The sequence below is a fragment of the Leopardus geoffroyi genome, chromosome A1 (assembly GCF_018350155.1).
Source record: "Leopardus geoffroyi isolate Oge1 chromosome A1, O.geoffroyi_Oge1_pat1.0, whole genome shotgun sequence".
NCBI lineage: Eukaryota > Metazoa > Chordata > Mammalia > Carnivora > Felidae > Leopardus > Leopardus geoffroyi.
The window spans coordinates 143,673,295-143,687,760 of record NC_059326.1 but is presented as its reverse complement, the minus strand read 5'-3'; the positions used below and the strand labels follow the sequence as shown (position 1 = coordinate 143,687,760).

Here is a 14,466-nt window from a genome sequence, read left to right as displayed (position 1 = left end):
CTTAGCACAATACCCTCTGGTTCCATCCACGTAGTTGCAAATGGCAAGATTTCATTCTTTTTGATTGCCGAGTAATATTCTATTATGTGTGTATGTATATATATACATATATGTATATGTATATACATGTATATGTATATATGTGTGTGTGTGTATATATATATATATATATATATATATATATATATATATATACACCACATCTTCTTTATCCATTCATCCATTGATGGACATTTGGGCTCTTCCCATACTTTGGCTATTGTTGATAGTGCTGCTATAAACATGGGGGTGCATGTGTCCCTTTGAAACAGCACACCTGTATCCCGTGGATAAATGCCTAGTAGTGCAATTGCTGGGTCGTAGGGTAGTTCTATTTTTAGTCTTTTGAGGAACCTCCATACTGTTTTCCAGAGTGGCTGCACCAACTTGCATTCCCAAGAATATTCTTTTTTTTTTTAATGTTTATTTATTTTTGACAGGACAGAGGCGGTGAGAGAAGAGAGAGAGGGAGACACAGAATCCAAAATAAGACCCAGGCACAGAGCCTAATATGAGGCTTGAACTCACAAACCAAGAGATCATGACCTGAACCAAAGTTGGATGCTTAACCGACTGAGCCACCCAGGCGCTCCAGTTCTGGGTAATCTGAGATTCACACACTGGCAGATCCAGTGTCTGGTGAGGCCCCACTTCCTGGTTCATAGACAAACATCTTCTTGCTATGTCCTCACATGGTGGAAGGGATAAGGGAACTCTCTGGGGTCTCTTTTATAAGGGCACTAATCTCATTCATGAGAGCTCCACCCTCATGACATAAATCACTTCCCAAACTCAAGCTCACCATTTCCCAATGCAACACCTTGGAGATTAGGTTTCAACATACGAAATTTGAGGGTACACAAATATTCTGTCTATAGCACTTCTCTTTATAGGGCTTCTCATAAAATACCATGGTGACCTGAATTTTTTAATTTTACCTGAGGTTAATCAAAGTTTAAGACAGTATTTCCTAAAATTCTTTCATCTACCTTCTTTCTCACCATCTCCACTGTCATTGCCTGAGTTTAGACCTCATCAAAATTTGCCCAGAGGACTGACCAACAAATCCTAAGGGGTAACCTCTGTCCAGTCTGCTACCTTCCCAACCATTCCCTGTATTCAATGACATTTCTTTTTTTTTTTTTTCAACGTTTATTTATTTTTGGGACAGAGAGAGACAGAGCATGAACAGGGGAGGGGCAGAGAGAGAGGGAGACACAGAATCGGAAACAGGCTCCAGGCTCCGAACCATCAGCCCAGAGCCTGACGCGGGGCTCGAACTCACGGACCGCGAGATCGTGACCTGGCTGAAGTCAGACGCTTAACCGACTGCACCACCCAGGCGCCCCTCAATAACATTTCTGATGTGTGCCAATATGCTTTTGTAATTCTTCTGCTTAAAACTAGTTATGGGTTTCCTTTTGCTCACAGATTAAACCAAAACTCTTTAGAGTGGCACAAGAGACCCTGTGAAGAAATGAAGTGCACTGAAGTCCTTTGATATTGTGCTTTACAGTAAGAAATACATATTTGGTCTTTGTCCCCATTTGTGGCATAGAGCTCCTAAAACCCTTGGAATTTCTTAATAAGAGGGTTAGAGTTGTCTTGATACCTCTAACAAATCCTTTTCAATCACACTTGAATTTATATTAATGAAGTGACTTTTGGAAAGCACAGAGGATGGGGGCTGATTTCCAGAGGAACCAATCAAACGATTAGACAGTTGGAACCTTCAGTGCCATCCCAACCTCCTGGGAGCGGAGAGGGGCTAAAGGTAAAATCAATCACCAATTGCCAGTGATTTAACCAACTGTGTTTGTGTAATGAAGACTCCATAAAAGTCCAAAAAGGATGAGATTGAGAGCTTCCAGGTTCATGAACACATGGAAGTGTTAAGACAATAAATGGTGCACTCAGAGAGGGCATGGAAGCTCCTGCTCTTTTCCCATTCCTTGCCCTACGCCTCTCTTCCTTTTGGATCTTCCTAATATCCTTTTATAATAAACTGTTAAACATAAGTAAACATTTCTCAGGGTTTGGTGATCCACTCTAGTAAATTACTCAAACCTGAGGAGAGAATTGTAGAAATCTCCAATCTATATAGCTCATCAGTTACAAGCCCAGGTGACATTCTGGACTTGCAATTGGCATCTGAGGTTGGGGACAGTCTTGTAGGACTGAGCTCTTTACCTATAGGATTTGACACTATCTCTGGGTAGATAGTGTCAGAATTGATTTAATTGCTTGATGGTGTGGGCAAAGACACACATGATGGATCCTTCTCTGAAATATTTTTCCATATCATTCAGAATTCAAAAAGAAAAACAAACCACTGTAGATATTTTAAGCAGAAAAGGATTTAATATATAACTAGGTGTTTATTGGGGTGCCTGGGTGGCTCAACTGGTTATGTGTCCAACTCTTGATTTTGGCTCAGGTCAGGATCCCAGGGTCACGGAATTGAGCCCCACATTGGGCTTTGCACTGAGCCTGGAGCGTGCTTAAGATTCTCTCTCAGGGTGCCTTAGTGGTTCAGTTGGTTGAGTCTGACTTTTGCTCAGGTCATGATCTCATAGTTCATGAGTGTGAACTCCGCATCAGACTCTGTGCTGACAGCTCAGAGCCTGGAGCCTGCTTGGGATTCTGTGTCTCCCTCTCTCTCTGCCCCTCCCCCACTCCCACTTTGTATCTCTCTGTCTCTCTCTCTCTCAAAAATAAACATTAAAAAAATTTAAAAGATTCTCTCTTTGTGCTTTTCTCCCCTGCTCATGTACTCTCTCTCTAAAAATAAAGATAAAGAAATTAGGAGTTTATTAAAGTTGGAAGGGCTTGAGATATAGGTGAATCTCCAAGAATGACATCACAAACTGGCCTGCCAGGGAAGATGATACCTTTGCCAAAATTAGGAAGGTAGGGAATTAGAACACACTATTATGACTACAATCTTGGTGTTAGGAAGCTGCTGCTACTACCATGACAACTGAAGAACCACGAAGCTAGCAACTAAATCCTGGAATGCTGTTGCAGAAAAGCTCCACAACTTTGATGGAAAATAGCCAAAAGCATCAGCCTCTGCCTCAGTTTCATGTCCTAAATCTTGAGTGGTATACGTAATTGGTGGAACTTAATTTGCATCCAGACCTCTGGAGGCAAGGGAATCTTGGGAAGCAGTCTTTGGCTGTCCAGGAAGACAAATAAAACAGAAGGTAGGAATGGATGCTAATTGCTCATCTACCATACTCAACACACCTTTCTCTTGCCTTCTGTTCTTCTTAGATTTTCCTTTATTATCCAGGGTTTCTGCTCTCTTCCCTCTGTCCACAGCTCACCAACTTCACAATCTCTAACTTTGTGGTACCTCATCTACTACCTGTTCCTGACATGTTTTTGTTACTCAAGACTCACACCTACTTCTTCTCACTCTATATTCTCTTTCAGGACAACTTCATGCATCAATATATAAAAATTCCAAAACCATAATTTCCAGCCAGGCTTATTTCACACACAGTACCCATATATCCAATTGCCTACTGAATCTCTGTGTAAATATGTAATAGGCACCTCAAGCTCAACACATTTGAAACCAAACTGGTCATATCATATCCTCAAAGCTGCTCTGTCTCCTGATTTCCCTTATTAAATGGTGACATAATCTGTCTTATTTCCTGAGCAAGGAACCTAGAAGTCATTGTGGACTCCTCCTTCTTCCTACTTCCCATGTCTAGTCAATCACCAAGTGGTGAAAATTGTACTCATTAAATATCTCTCATATCCACCCATTCCTACTATTATCTCCAACTTGAACTCCTGCAAGGGCACCTTAACTGTTTTCTTGTTTCCTATATTCTTTTCCTTCAATCCGTCCTCCCTACTGTATTCAGCAAGCCTTGGTCCAAAAAATACATAAAATCTCTTAAGACCCTTATAGTTCTCCATATCCTTATGATGGAGTCCAGAGCCATTAATATGGTTTCCAAGGTCCCCAAATTAATATTCAACTTGTGTTTATGTATATAGCTAGTTACATTGGCTGTTTAAATACTGAAATTCTCCCATAGTTTGGAAATACCTTCCCTACGTCTTCACTAGCTATCAACTAAAGAGTTAATGCTGAATCTGGTCTGACCAGTTGGTTCTTATGCCAGTCTTCTCAAAAGTACAGACTACTGGACACTGTCATTGGCTTCCACCATAGTTGGCTCAATGCCTGTATCTTGGTGCTCCCTTTCCCCTCAAGCCCAGGTGGGTGTTGCTTGGAGATCATTCTGGTTTCTTCAGCACACCAGCCCAATATGCTTCCCAAGTGCTAGTCCTTATGCTGACCAAGTCCTCTAACCAGGGTGTTCCCAAGTTCTGTGGCAGGGGATAACATTGGTCCTGGAAGACATGCTGGCACCCCAGGGTCCTCTGAGGCTGTGGCTAACTACCACAGGGCAGTGTTCCCTCACAGTAACCCCCACCTGGCCACACGTGGGAACTCCAGCCTCCACTGGAATTGGGTTCCCAGATTATGGGGGTGAAAAGTGGGAGAACAAATGGGTGGATGGTAAAAGGTCCCCGCAGGTTGTGGTCAGGTTCCAGGCAGGGTTTCCTCAGGAATGCTTGTCACTCTTGAGATATATGGACTCCCTTAGGAATTGTTTGGAGACCAGTGTGAAATTCATCCCTGTTGAAGTCCTCGTACATTTATTTAAGGCCTTGGTTAAAACCCACCTGATGCCCACCTGTCTTGAGAATTTACAATATTAATTTTATTACTAAAAATGAGTACTAATGCTACTGGTATATTAATTCAGTTGAGGACTATAGATCTCATAATCTCCATTTTATGGGTGAGAAAACTGAAGAACGGAGAGGCTATCTAACACCCAAGTGGCTGAGCCAGGATTCTGAATTCACAGCTCAGTATGTAACTGCCAACTTGAGCCTCTCATCTAGACTGGAGGATTAGGTTAGACTGAAGTATGTTATTCCAGTATACAATTTTCATGAGTTAGTCAATACAGAGTCAATACGAAAATTCTAACACAGTATTATATAGGCTAAGAAATTTTGTTGATTGCTGCCAGTTCAGCAAATGCTGAGAAAAATTCTGCATCCTAAAAAATATCATTTAAGTTAAGTGAATTACCTATCCTCTTACACCGAGCTCTCCCTGTTACTTAATGTCCAGCAACGTAATGGGAAACATCTTTGGAAAAGTTTTATCATGACTGTGGCACATCATTTATGCACTGGTAGGTACAGCAAGCAAAAAAAACCGCACATTTACGAACAATTCGTACTATTATTTAAACCTCTTAGCAAGGAAGAGGTTGAATAATATCTACAATTTAGCTTAGTGAGAGAATAAAATGGAATGCACCTTGGGTGAATGTGATGACTGAGCTGTATTCATGCTCGGTGGTTAAATACGTGCACCTCACTCCTGCACAAGGCCTACACAGCCCTGCCCCACCGTCTCTCAGACCTCCAGCAATGCTGAAAGCTTCAGTTCCTCAGGATTCTCCTTTCTTCTTGAAACATTCTTCTCCCTACAACCTCAATTCTGAGCAACAGCTTAAGAATCACTTCCTTAGGGAGATCTTCCCAGACCTCTGGGATAGATAAAGCCCTCTAATTAGTTACACAATAGCAGAACTCCCTGAACTTTGCCCAGGAAACCTCACCAGTCATTATCATTGTCACTTATCCTGGCCTGTCCTTCTTGTGAGGCTATAAGCCCAAAGAGGGCAGGATGACCTTAGCCCTGCTTCCTGCTGCATCTTCAGGGTCCAAGCAGATGCCCCTAAATGAAAGAGTTGCTCCCACAGCTGTCTGTTGAATGGACATCTGTATGTGGTCCCTATATTTACCTTCAAGTTAGTAGAGTATGTAGATTCTTAAATTTTTATTTTATTTTGAGAGAGCACGTAAGCAATGGAGAGGGGCGGAGGGAGGGAGGGAGGGAGAGAGGGAGGAAGAGAGAGAGAGAGAGAGAGAGAGAGAGAGAGAGAGAGAGAGAGAGAATCTTAAGTAGGCTCTATGCTCAGCACAGAGCCCGACTCAGGGCTTGATCCCATGACTCTGGGATCATGACCTGAGCCAAAATCAAGAGTCAGACACTCAACCAACTAAGCCACTCAAGCGCCTCTGTAGATACTTATTTTTAAATTGACTACTAAAACTTTAGAAAAGTTAAACTCAAATAGTTTTTTGAGGGGATTAAAATCGGGATTGGACCTCCAGGTTCTTGCTAGGAGTCTTGCCAAGAGCCTTTCTCTAGGCCTGATTGTTTAATTGACAGAGAAGGACTTCTCATTATTCTCAGATTTTCTTTTATTGTCCAGGGTTGCTGCTCTCTTCCCTCTGCCTAAAACTCATCATCTTCTGAATCTCCATGTTTGAGCTTGGGCAGGCCTCTCGTGTTAGTTGGACTGGGTCAGCATTTTGATCAACAGACCTTTACTTGCTGTTTTGTTTTTTTAAAACTTGCAAATATTGTATTTGGTTGACCTGTGATTAAACAATTCTTGAGAGTTAAAGACCTCAGCTTCTTGGTGATCTCATAAAGTTTCCACAGACTGTGTGTCATTCATAACCTAAGGATCTGGAAGGAAACCCAACTTTAAAATGCAGTTCCCAGTGATTTCAGCCTGAAAGGTGATATGTCTGTTTTTCTAACATCTCAAAGTCACTGGAATGAGCATTGGCAATATTTCTAGACCAGATTTCTGGGGAACTGGCTCACTTGCCTAAGAGACACAGTTAAGTTAAAGACACTAAAATCTCAATAAGACTCTTGGCTACTCCACTTCAACTACATAGATGCTTCTTTGGAGACTAGCGTATGTATTAGCTGACATAAACAAGCATATGTCCTGGAAGAAAAGTATCATCTATCCGATATTAGAAGCTTCTAAGAGGGTCATTAAGAGTATCATAAACATTGTATGTGTTCAAACCATTGGTTGATATAGTTCAACACTCATTCATTCATTCAACACATTTCATACCTAGGGGCTATCAACTAGGCTCTGAATTAAGCCCACAAGAATTAGACACAATATCTGTCCAGTTGGGCAAACCATGATAGTGTGTTGGGAGAGGGTTCCACTGGTGAAAGGAGTGATCAGCATTGACCTGGAGGAATCAGGGAGGGGGTGCTACCCAGAAGAGGCTCCATTTAAATTGGGTCTTGAAGAATTCACGGTAGTTTATCAGACTTAGAAGAAAGTGGCAAGGGACTCTCAAGTGCAACACACTTTGCAACAGTGTGGCAAAGGCATAGCATTGAGAAAGAGCACTCTGCATTCCAGAAACATGTAGGAGCTTGATGTGCCTCGAACCCAGGTGTCTCTAGAGGGGCACCAGAAACATTTCTGAGGGAACATGGGGTTTTCATAGGCTGACCTTAATAAACATTACATCCAATATCCGTGAATTTACTTAGCCTTTTCTTGGACCCATTTTTCATTATTTTCATCTGTAACACCTTAGGGGGCAATGAGTTCCACTTACACGCTACAGGCTGTGTAAAGATGTACTTCCTTTTATTTGTTCTTAAATACTTCCTTAAATGATCACCAGCAGGGTCATTTTTTTCCTCTTGATAATTATAGCATTTTGGTACTCCCACCTAATCCCTAGGCATCACATAGATAAAGAATGAATTTGAAAGGCACCATTGAAATCCTGGCTGGGGTAACTATGCCCACCTAAAAGCCCAAATCTACTCCGCTTACTTCCACCTGACACCCACAGGCTGCATGTTGCTTTTTTGTAACTCTTTCCCTCTCTGATGACCTCCCTTGATGTTACTGTTGTTCTTTTGTTTTAAAAATAAAACCAGAAAATCAATTTATTAATAGGCAAGAAGAACTAGATCTGCTACGTGACTCACGGTAGCTGGAAAAGGACATTCTCCCCATGTAGCCAGGAAGCATCTGAGCCTGGGCTGATGGCTAGTAAGGATCTGGATACTGAATGGTGCCAGGTGCTGACAGGCTGTAGTGTCCATCTCCACAATAAGGACACACCTGGCACCTAGACTAGACTGGCCCTGTCTGAGGCCTGCCTGCGCTTGCCCCCCGTGAGGTCTGGGAAGGGCCTTGCCAAGGTAAATTCCTGGAGGGTCACCTGCTTCTGCTCCCATAAAGATACAGATGTTACAGGAAGGGAAAAGTTCTTATAGGTAGAATAAAAGATGGTTTCGTAACAATTTCCATCCTGCCCCAGAATCCTCTGGGACCCTGTCCTGAAACAGGGTGCTTTTAGCCAGAGTCATTCTGAAATTTTCAAAGGAAGGGACAGAGAAATCTAGTCTTAAACAATGCCTGGAATAAATTGTCAGCACCTCATGTTTGACTTTCCTCCTCCTGCTGAGAGAACAGAACTTGCCTGGATCTGCTCTGGGCCCTTTCCTCTTGGTTTTTCCTTTCTTCTTGGCTCACTTCCCCTGGGCAATGCCATCCACTCCCCAGGCAGCAGAATGGGGAGGCTGAACAAAGAGCACAGGGGCAAGTCTGATCCCAAGAGAAGGAGGGAGGGAGGGAGGGAAGGAAGGTGGGTGGACACAGCTTAGACCAGCCAGCCATGTAAGGGCTGTGGGGGTATCCTCAAGCCAAGGTGGCATCAGAGGAGTCCTGGCTTCCAAGGAACAGGCTGCCATGATCAGTCACTGGCTGGGAGTGCCTATGGGAGGCACAGCCTCAACACATGGGGATGGATTTCAGAGAGCAGCATCTGGGCCTTGGGCAATTAAATTCCCTCAACTTAGAGATCTGTGAGGACCATGCTTTTGGCTGTCATACCTGAAGTCCTTGTCAACTCATCCCCACCTGGCCAGCTTGTGAAACTTCTTCTTCAAGTTTGAAGGTCATATCCTCAGAGAAATTGTCCCAAACCTTGGGACTGACCTGGCTTCCCTGTTGTTATAACATATAACTTCACTGTGAGTTCCAGTTTATTATCCAACTCCCTGAATGCACTCTGAACTCCAGGAGGACAAGGACTGTGCCTATATCGTTACCAACCACATCGCAGTACTTGGCAGTACTGGTGCCTGGAAGATACTCTAAGTGTTTGCTGAGTGAATGACTGACCGGCCACTGGTGCAGATGAGATAGCTCAAATTGTACAACAATCTTGGTTTCAGAAAATACGCTTCTTCTGAAAGGCACTGTTCTAGATCTAAGCTTCGCCTGTATGGGGCATTTTCCATTTCCAGGCTGAGTTTTCAGAGCAGTTGAAGAAACCCCTTGAAGGAAACAGTCTGAGTCAGAGCAATGTTCCTGAGTCACAAGGGTGCAGTTGCCTGACTGCACCTGAGAATCCAGTCTGGACCAAGAGAGGTAGAGAAAAAGGGAGAAAGTGGAAACGTAGGCCCCAGTCCTGCTTTGATCACTAACTGTCTTGCATTTCCTTTCTGAAACCTGTGTTTGTACGGCTTTTCCTCCTTGGGTTAAAAAGAGCCTAAAATACATAATAGACATGAGAATGTGTCAGCAAGTTCTGATGCCAACCCAAACCTGGATTGTATTATGTTGCTATTGTTTACAGACTACACGTTTCAGGATGAGGATCATATGGGGAAAAGTGAGTGAAGGGAAGATGCTGATTAGGATGTTAAGACACTGCAAGATGTTTTGAGGGGAGGTTGTACCTTGGAAAATAGCACAGGGGTTCAGGGAGGATGGAGGTGCCTAAAGAGAGATTAAAAACTGCCCAATGTGTAAGGAGGGATGTATAAGCCATATGGGTCCATTCACAAGATTTTGCATCAGGTACAAAAATAGGACCCTAAGGTGAGCCTGGGTGGCTCAGTCAGTTAGGCTTCCATCTTCGGCTCAGGTCATGATCTCACGGTTTGTGGGTTCAAGCCCCGCATCAGGCTCTGTGCTGACAGCTCAGAGCCTGGAGCCTGCTTCAGATTCTGTGTCTCCCTCTCTCTGCCCCTCCCCCACTCATGCTCCGTGTCTCTTTGTCTCTCAAAAATAATAAATAAGTGTTAAAACATTTTAAGAAAAACACAGGACCCTAAAATGATCACGTATTTTCAACTAAGACTCTTCATTGGGAAAAATGGGGGCAGTTCTGTGGTATGAAGTGGCACTTCCTGACAGAAGTCTGTCTATTCATTTAAGATGCTCAGAACTGTGTCCCTCAAGATGTCTAAAAAGCCTCAGCCAAGTTGGCCACAGTCCCAGGAAACATTACACGCTGCTGAGAACCATGTGTGTTGGCGACAGCTGCACTCATGCTCTGTCCACAGACCAGTTCAACCTCAGCCCACCAGGGATGACCTTCAGGGGCCCTTCTCTGTTCGCAGAGCACCCACCGGGAGCACCTCAGGACGCAAGCACCTTCCTCATGCCGGGAATGAATTGCTGAACGCAGGGAGAGCTGACTTCAAGCCTTGACTTCACCAAGTCAATTCTGTGACCTCAGGCTACTTCCTTAAGGGCCGCTTTTTTGTCTACAAGTGGGGCGGAGCTGCTGCCTCCTCACAGGTTCGCCGTGAGGATTCCAGATAACGTGCGTCATGTCTCTGGCACATAGCAAAGGCTCAACAAATGAGAATCATTATTACTTACCTTAGTGGGCTGTGGAAAGCAGACCCGGACTAGGACCCTAGTTTTGCCACTTGGTAGCTTTTGGAGGCTCATTTTCCTTCTTTGTACATTGGGCAAAACACTACTTAACCTTCGGTGGTGGCAGAATTGGAAGAATTAATTTAGCAAAGGCACCTAATCAGGTTCCTGGCACACAGTCGTATGCAATAAAAGTTATCTGTTACAATCATTTGTAGATAAACAGAATGAAAGTTCTTGATGTTGGTTTGTACAGAGCAAGTATGTGTAAGCAGAACAAGCCAATTTGAATTATTCTGTGAGAAATACATTGTCTTCTAAAACAGGTAGCCTTACTTCCCCAGGTTAGACCAGTTCCGGACCTGCGGGGAGCAGAGGCTAGGGACTGGCACAGCGCCCGGAAGGGTCGGCCCCTCTCTGCCAACCTATGGGGGCCTCCTTCATCTGTCCATTTTCCAGGAGACGTTTGCTCCTCCTGCCTCAGGTCCCCTGAGGAGAGCGGGAGCAATAGGTCACCGTTATTTAAACTGCCACAGAATTTTCAGACCATGAGACTCTCGTCTCTCTCCAGTTGGGGCTGGCCCATCCCCAAGAGGGAAGGAAGCCAGGAGGGGGAGGAGGTTATAAAACCATTTTATATCCGTCCTGTTTTTAATTGATTTCACAGCAGGAGAAGAAAAACCAGAATCCTTCCCACATAACCTTTCAATGTGGGAGTCTTCCTCTGGTCGGGAAACCCATCTGGAAAGAGCCGCAGCAGGGCTGCAGGTTCTGTTTTCCTCCCCAGTGTTGGAGCCCTGGCAGCGCCCTCCCTGAGGGGTGCTTCTGTGGGTCCCCTGTGCACCTCCTTTGCACACTCACTTGCAAAGAGGGGGGTAGCCCTGCCTCTTCCCTGGTCTCCAAATGGGACCAAATCTTTCTCCCTTAGGTGCAGCCCATGTGTCAGCTAGGGCCGCTAGTCCATGTCATCTAGGTACCTTGGCCCAACTCCACAGCCTATGCCCTGGGGGAGCCAAGTCCTCCTGGGATTCCTGGGTGGGGTTAGGGGTGGCTAACATTATGTAATTACACTTGGTCTTTCTAGTTTTCAGCGTCTTGTTCCAGAAGCATGGCCCTCAAAACAGTGTGTGAAGTATTCTTTGTCAGGGTTTGGTGGTTGTCAAGAATGGCCATCTAACACTACAGAGAAAAAAAAGTCAACATGCATGTTTAAGACTTCCATTCCTAGAAGATGGTTTGGCCATCCGGCCGTGGGTGTACGTGTGTGTGTGTGCGTGTGTGTGTGTGTGTGTGTGTTGGGGGGATTCTCTGTATTTATTAAATGTTTCTAAATATCAACTCTGTCTCTAGGGAGGAGAACTGGGTGACTAAGGGACTAGGAGACAGGGAGACTTTGTATACATTTTTATCCTTTCGAATTTTACACCGTTGACACGTATAACAATTATGTGCCTGTACGTGCAAACATGCACACATATACCATATCCCTTATGCTCTCTCCCTACTCCATGCCCCTATTCCTTTCTCTCTGCAGAGACAATCCTTCAAGGGATAATTTCAAAAAGTCTTCTGTTCCCAATTTACCAATGCCTCAGTAGTTCCTTCTACCTGCTCTGAACCCTGACAGAATTTCCCATCAGTCTTACTATGGTTGTGACCTACTCACAAACTGCCTCATAGTGTAACCTCCTAGCATAACTGCCTGCCTCCTGAAGATAGCCCTTGTCTCTCATCAGTTGCTTAAGCATAGACTGGCAATAGATTCGTTTCTTTGGATCCCTCACAGAACATAACTGAATCAAAGAGTAAGAGGCAAAGGCACAACTAGACAAGTCTGAAGGACAAGGGCATGGCTAAGACAAAATGCCTTTGGAACCTACAACAAGTATCTGGTTTAAGTTCTTGCTGCTTCCAGAACCAGGGGGAGTTGGTAGCAGTGAAAAGATGCTTGTCATTGGACTACTACTGTTCTCTCTTCCATTGCAACCAGAAGATCAGTTGGGTCTCTTCCAGGGGATGCATTTTGGACAAAGTCAGATATAGGAACATGTAACCCTACGGACAATTGTGGACTAGGTGTCTGAGGCTAAGACTTTGACAATTTTTTCTTTTTTTAATCAAAAAAAAAAAAAAGACTAAACAGAAAATATCTTATGAAGCAAATGGTCTTAACCAAACCTTTCTTCTAAATAAGGGAAAAGACAGCAAGTGGGAGGAGAAGGCCAAGGTGGTGAGGAGGGAGGGTGAGAAGACCCCAAGCACCAAGGTCTCTCATTAAAAAGTCGTCTTTCCTGACATCTTACAGGGAAACTACTCCTCTCTTTGGAAGATGGAACCAGAAAAGGAAACCGCCCTACACCTGTAGCTGACCTTTGCAATAGGTACTGGGAGAGGAGGGGGGGCCCACCTCCCAAAGACCTAGAGGCTTTTAGGGTGCTCCCTGCCCTCACCTGTTTAGCATCAATAGTCATGCCCCTCATTTTGTGCTGCTACCACGGGAAGCTTCAACTCTAAACTTAGGCCTGTAGGAGCTGCCCCAGTTCCAGGCACACAAGGCAAATGGCTGCATCCTTGCTGCCTCAGGCCTCCTCAAAATGCATCTTCCAGGGACCGAGAATCCACCCTGCTCCACAAGCAAACATGTGAGCGTCAGCCAGACACCTTCTCCTCCATCATCTCCCACAGTCCTTCCATGTCTAATTCCTGAAACCCAGATGTCTGCTTCAGGAGCCTAAAATAAAGTCTCAACTTTTTCACGGTCAAACCCGCATCTGTCTGGGGTTAGCAGAACAGCTACTTTGCACCCCCGCGCCACCCCTCACCCCTGTCACCTCCCTCCACCCCCAAGGGTCTCCCTCTTCCATTTCTGGGAATCCCTGAAGATGCTGTGAGGGTGAGTGTGTGTCACTTTATCTACCACTTGAGGCTCCAGTGCTGCGGTCTGGGGCCCCCAGTTCATCTCACGCTGCCTCCCCTAACTCGGCTAGCCAGGATGTGCTGTTTTACTAAAGGAACTCGCTTCAAGTGGCAACATGGCACCTCCCCCACCCCCCACCCATCATTAACTCCCCAGTCTAGGACAGGTGACAATATGTCCTGAATGTCTGGGGAATAACAGAAGGGGATTGTTGTGTTCCTTGGAGTCACAGGCCCTGGACCCCCAACCTTAAGGCCATGTCTACCTCCTATCAGTCTCCTGTATCTCAATAAGATTATTTACAAGATATCATGCCAATGCAGAGTGGATCGCCCTCCCCAACCCCTCTCCGCAGAGAACAGGGAGTGTTGCCCCCTACTCCCAGACTCAGGTCTGCTCATGCTGCCTCAGCCTACCTGGCCCTGGGAATCTCCATTTCCTTCAAGAGAAAGCCCCTGAGAAGTTCTCCAGAGCTCAGATAAGACAAGTGCACTACTCAGCCTTGCACTGCCTGCATTATACTAATTTACTCACCATAGGGGGTGTGGTAGGCAGAATAATGCACCCCCACGCCCACGACATGCACATCCCAATACCAGAACCTGTGAATGCATTAGGTTACATGGCAAAGGGGAATTCAGGTTTCAGATGGAATTAAGCTTGCTAATTGGCTGACCTTGAGTAGAGAGATTCCCCTGGATTATCCACAGTACTGGCTTTGAAGATGGAGGAAGGGGCCATGTGCCAAGGAATGTAGATGCCTTAGAAGTAGAACAAAGAGGGGAGCCTGGGTGGCTCAGTGGGTCAAGCGTCTGACTTTGGCTCAGGTCATGATCTCGTGGTTTGTGAGTTCGAGCCCCGCAGCAGGCTCTGTGCTGACAGCTCAGAGCCTGGAGCCTGCTTCTGATTCTGTGTCTCCCTCTCTCTCTGCCCCTCCCC

At 45.0% G+C, this 14,466-nt stretch overlaps 1 long non-coding RNA gene across 1 annotated transcript; it reads left to right on the top strand.

Moving 5' to 3' along the window:
• Positions 1-3,021: 3,021 nt before the first annotated feature.
• Positions 3,022-13,374, top strand: LOC123607462. The gene is made up of 3 exons (XR_006716754.1): positions 3,022-3,245; positions 12,916-12,991; positions 13,131-13,374. It is a non-coding gene; the product is annotated as an uncharacterized LOC123607462 (long non-coding RNA).
• The last annotated feature ends 1,092 nt before the right edge of the window (positions 13,375-14,466 follow it).